Here is a 5,702-nt window from a genome sequence, read left to right on the forward strand (position 1 = left end):
GCCGTGACAAGGGACATATTTTAAATTTCCTTTGAACACTTCTCTGCTGGCACATTTCCAGAAAGGTGGTTATATTGCATGAAGTTTGATTACAGAAAATCCCCTGTCTCTGCTAGTCTGATAGTGAAACTCAAATCGAACGTTCAGAGACTGGACCCAGAGCTGCTTTCCTGGATTACCTGCTGATGAATGTTCATTTGTCTACACTAATCCCCTAGAGCTCCTTCAGCCTTGGATGTTTCCACCGTCATGTTTTTACATGCTGGTATTGCTCCTTTTGTCTCATTTTCCTTTTCTTGTCCCAACACTGCTTCTTTCTGTCGCAGCTTGCAAAGCCATCCACGCTTTCATTGATCATCTAAATAGTTCTTTACTCATACTAACGACTGCCAAACTTTTCGTGATTGCATGAGGTGGTTATACCAGTTTGAAGTTGGAAACTGGTCAGTTTCTCAAAACTTGAACAATACAAGGTGTCTTCCAGATAATCAGTGTATACTGGCTTATAGACACTACAAAATTCAATATATTATTTTGGCAAGGCATTTAAACTCTTGAACTTCTATTCAATGTCTAGGGCAGTGGAGTCAAACTCATTTGCAGGCTATGTACATATTTTGGTCTAGTCTTCTCATACAATTACATTTACATTACATTTCTTTACTTAGCAGATGCTTTTCTCTAAGCAACTTACAGTGGATACTATGTAGTGTTATGAGCCCACACACCTCATTCACCACAGTGACTTACACTGCTAGATACACCACTTACAATGGGTCACTCATCCATACATCAGTGGAGCACACACTCTCTGTCACTCACTATGAGGAACCTGAACAGCCTGTCTTTGGACTGTGGGTGGAAACCAGAGCACCCAGAGGAAACCCACACAGACACAGGGGAGAACATGCAAACTCCACACAGACTGAGCAGGGATTGAACCCACATTCTCTTGCATCACTCAGGTGCTCTGAGGCAGCAGTGCTACTCACTGTGCCACCATGCCATTACTTTAGTAGTGCCATAACTTCAGTACTTGAGAATCTTTCAAAACAAAGCAATTCATTTAAAGACCTCAGCTATTCCGCTATCTTTTGTAAAGATACTGTAGTAGTCCTTCAGTCCTAGAGGTGTGGGTGACTGCATCAATACAGGTTGGATAAAGTAGAAATGAAAACCAGCATATACGCCGTTGCCCATAAACTAAGAGCTCTGCTCATGTCTTGAAAGCATTTTCATTCTTCATGACATTCTGCACAACAAGTACATTGCGGTACATTGGGGACAAGCTTTTCGGGACCATTGAATTAAAAACCACGTAGCTTTTGTCAATAGCGCCATGATGGAGGTAACCTGGGCCACCGGATGGCGCTGTGACCTCAGTCTTATTGGACCCCCAGCGCCATACTTTGCAAACGTAGGCTTCTCATCATACATCGTGCACATGACATTGGGCAGTATGTGACCCAACAATACAAATGATTCACAAATACATTTGGGCCAAAATCCTCTTGTCAATTTGGAGTCAATACACAGTTAAGTTAGTTCGCTTACATTCAAGTGTCTCCTACTATTCCCAGTCATCCCAATACTCTTGGGTAGACACCACCAGATATGATAATCTGGATGATGGATGCTTCTTTCGGGGTCTCTTTTCACCATGCCAGCTCAATCCAACACATATCTATATGTCCCGTGTGATAGGAGTATGCTGTGAAGTGATGTCTTTTCTGGGATTCTCCAATTCTGAGCTCAAAAAATTGAGGCATACTCAGCATTTTGTCTGCATAGCTCTGCATTTATGAATGAGCTGAAGTCTTTCCAGTGTAATCCTCCTTTGCTTGTAAATGTCTGCAAAAAACCCAATGATGGCAAATTCAAATCATCATGCAGAACTGCAGTGTAAAGTGGAATCCAGGTTATGTGTTTTGCAACGATTAGTCAGCACTTTTTTTCAAAATAACTGCTGAGTAGATTCTGGCTTGCTGCGAATGCCAACATCAACAGCCTGTCATTATGTCCTGACGGAAAAGAAGAAATGACAAGATTCGTGCATTGCCTTTTGGTAATGGAACACCCACACAAATATACATGTGCAAATATAGACATAACTACATGTCTGTATATTTAGCAAGACTCCATTTCCTCCTTTTGAAACAAAGTGTCATGGGAGAGCTACGCTCTGAAGACACAGATGCTGATCTGTGAAAGAGACCAGAGCAAATCATGAGTCTCCCCTGGAGCTTCACTGCTACTGCCATACCTGTTTAAACAGGTGTGTGTTGCCATACCCCTAAATGGACTCTGCTGGAACAGATTTATGGCTTCCCTTCCGACTCATCTTCCTCACCTTGTGGAAGGGAATGGACAGGTGATCCACCCGGACACTTTCCGCCTGTTTACATTGATGTTTGAGGTTCGCTCTGACGTGCCTGGTGTCATTGAAGCCTTGGGGTCTTTCCTGGAAATCTCAGACATGGTGTAATTTGGCCTTGTGCAGCAGAGGGTACATTAGATCATTGAAACAGTGGGGAGGGGCTTGGAGTGGGGAGGTGCCAAATGGACAGAGATATTCCTGGGACTTTTCTACAGTGTGGAATCTGTTTCAATCTGCATAACAGTCTACACACTCTTATGAGCTACCCACCACTTAAATTTGCAAATCTCCTATAATCTCACTGGTGGACCCCCAAACAATGGTCTCTGTCATGTGATTGCTGAGCTTTCTGTAACAAATGCCTGAAATATTAAGGCTTTCAGATCTAAAAGAAGCATGTGTATGTTTCTGAGTATTCTGAATATCTGCATTACAAATGTTGCACCTCTACGTGAAAATGTGAAAATCCATGTTGATGACTTCAGGTTCTTTCAAAAGATGACTTTCAATGTCTATTCCAATTAGACTGAATAAAAAAGACTGACACTTTTTCCCACAATGTTCTTGGTTAGCAGTGAACCATAGGATAGATAGATATGGAGCATTTTCCACAGGCTTCAAGAAAAGCCGTGCGGCATTAATTATATGTTAAACACAAAACTGATTAACTGCTGTCTACACGGAGTCTTTTCCCACAGAGCTGATGGATTTACTGGATCTGTTTGTAGGCTATTGCCAATGCGGTGTGCTCCATTACAATTAAAACCCAGAGAGGGAGGACATGCATCTAATTAGGGGGTGGAAATAATGCAGCCAAGATAATTAAACAGGATGACCGCACAAGGAGGACAACACTTTCTCTGGCCACCAGTGCAGAGAGAACGACTATCAAGGGGGCAGTGCAACTCAGCAAAAAAGTTCGATAAACATATTTCCTGATAAGCTCGATCAAAAAGCTCCGTTACTTGGCTTAAGGTCTCTTCCTCGCCAGGAGCAAAGCATGTGACCTCCTGGGATGTGGTCAGATGCCTGACCAGTTAGCACTGGCTGGTCAGATGACTTTACAGGAGAAGAAGCAGGAGAAGTCAGAGAGAGCTCAATCGATATCTCTTCTTCATGCAAGAACTAGCCACAAAAATTGCTCAAATAATGAGCCTGTGGAGAGCTCAGAGAAAGTGCTCAGGGAAAATAGTTTGTTTATGACATTTAATTAGTACAAATACAGGTTTTTAATTAAGGTTTAAAAAAGGGTATTTGTTGCTTGGGCCAAGTTGTTTTGTTTGCCTTGGTTGTTTTGTAGTTACCCACGCCATGTTCCTGTCTATCAACCCAAGGCACAACCTATTTGTGCCTGTGAATTATTCTTTTACTTCTAAAACTAGTACATGACACAATGTCTCAACAGGAATCTTGTGGTGGGAAAATTGTTTTGAATAATTCTAAAGTACAATAGCTGAACCTCTTGCAACCTACTATTGTAGTGCAGAAACACATTCCAGAATAAACTAAGTCTGCAAACCTGACATGTAATTTAAAAAGCAGTAAACCGAATAATGTAAAACTAGCAATAAAGTTCATTTTAGATCCGAAAGCCGCAAACACATAAAACTAAAATAAATTTAACACATTTAATATTGAGAACATCCTTAAAGATGCTCTTGCGAGCTGACTCCTGTGTGGTATGGCCTGATACATTGTACATGCACGGTGGTTGCAGGTTAGAATTACTCTCTGTCTTTTGTTCTACTTAGTCATACAATGTCTTTGTAAAAACTACATGCAGTAACAAAACACACACACACACACACACACACACACACACACACACACACACACACACACACACACACACACACACACATTTTCAGAACCGCTTGTCCCATACGGGGTCGCGGGGAACCGGAGCCTACCCGGCAACACAGGGCGCAAGGCCGGAGTGGGAGGGGACACACCCAGGACGGGACGCCAGTCCGTCGCAAGGCACCCCAAGTGGGACTCGAACCACAGACCCGCAGTAACAAAACACTTCCATTAATTCAAACTTTTTCTTTGTTGCATCTTGGGTGGTCAAAGATCTTCTTTGACTTGATACGGGGAACAGGTTGGTACCTCCATGACAGCTTAAATCACGACTACCTCATTACTTTCAAGAGAGCACTTTGGTGAAATATTTTAATGATTAATTTTACATGTCATTCCATTGATTCCCCAGAGACCAGTGACTAAAAGCAGCTCCTGTTTCATTTTGCACATATGGCACTCTAACGATTGATCTCTACTGATCCCTTTCTATGGTGCAGAATTTATCACTTATCTCATTTTACGTTGGAGAGCCCATAACTGATCTCGTTTTTCAGTGAGCAGTTTAAAAGGACATTACTTCACTCTCCGGAATATATCACTCAGCAGCAATTTAAAGTGTTTAGTTCGACATGAAGGGAATCTTTTTCCTTTTCATATCTCATACCTCCAGTGTATTTGGCAGAGGCAGTTGGAAACTCATCTGCACTTAGTTGGCTAAATGTAAGATCTAAGAAATGCTGAGCAACATTGTGTGAGAAGCCAGACATCTCCGCGTGAACACACATTTCCAGCACTTGAGGTGATAATAAAGTGTACATTGCGGAGAGCGTGATGTCTATTTGACTGCTCTGCTTATCTTGGTGCATTAAACAAGTGCCTTAATCTGCAAATATTGGAGGCTTTGTGTCCTTCAGTGGCACTGCCCTGGTCTTACCACTGTGGTCACAGGGATACAGATATTCTCAGCAGGTTTTCCCTTGTGCCTTACTGCTGCCACCCAGAATGTATTTGTTCTTACTGGCCACCAACTCCAGGGGTAGTTAATAGCCCATAGCAAGTCTTTTCAGCTTCAGCTGTGGAGCACCGAGTCCAAGAAGGTTTTGTTCCAGCCCAGCAGTGAACCACCTGATTCAACTTACCATCTTGACTGAACTCAATAAACTGTCTTTCTGAGCTCTTTGTGGTGTAAAAAAAAAAAAAAAAAACATGCTGGACCTGAGCTTCCAGGAAAGAAGTTGAATAGCGCCAGCGTACAGCACACGAAAGCCTCCATGTACTGGTGAAGGTAATGGCATAGTCAGACTAAAGACAAAAGGAAAAAGCTCAGTTCTGATTAGAGAGATGAATGATTGTTCAAATAAATTAAATTTACATTTAACTCTCAAAACTGAAAAGTCAATAAAACTTTCAAGGTACCAAGTTCATGCAAATCCATCATGACTGAAGGTGATGGCATAGTCAGACTAAAGGCAAAAGGAAAAACCTCAGTTCTGATTAGCGAGATAAATCTAAATTTAATTTA

This window comes from Scleropages formosus, chromosome 1 (assembly GCF_900964775.1).
Source record: "Scleropages formosus chromosome 1, fSclFor1.1, whole genome shotgun sequence".
NCBI lineage: Eukaryota > Metazoa > Chordata > Actinopteri > Osteoglossiformes > Osteoglossidae > Scleropages > Scleropages formosus.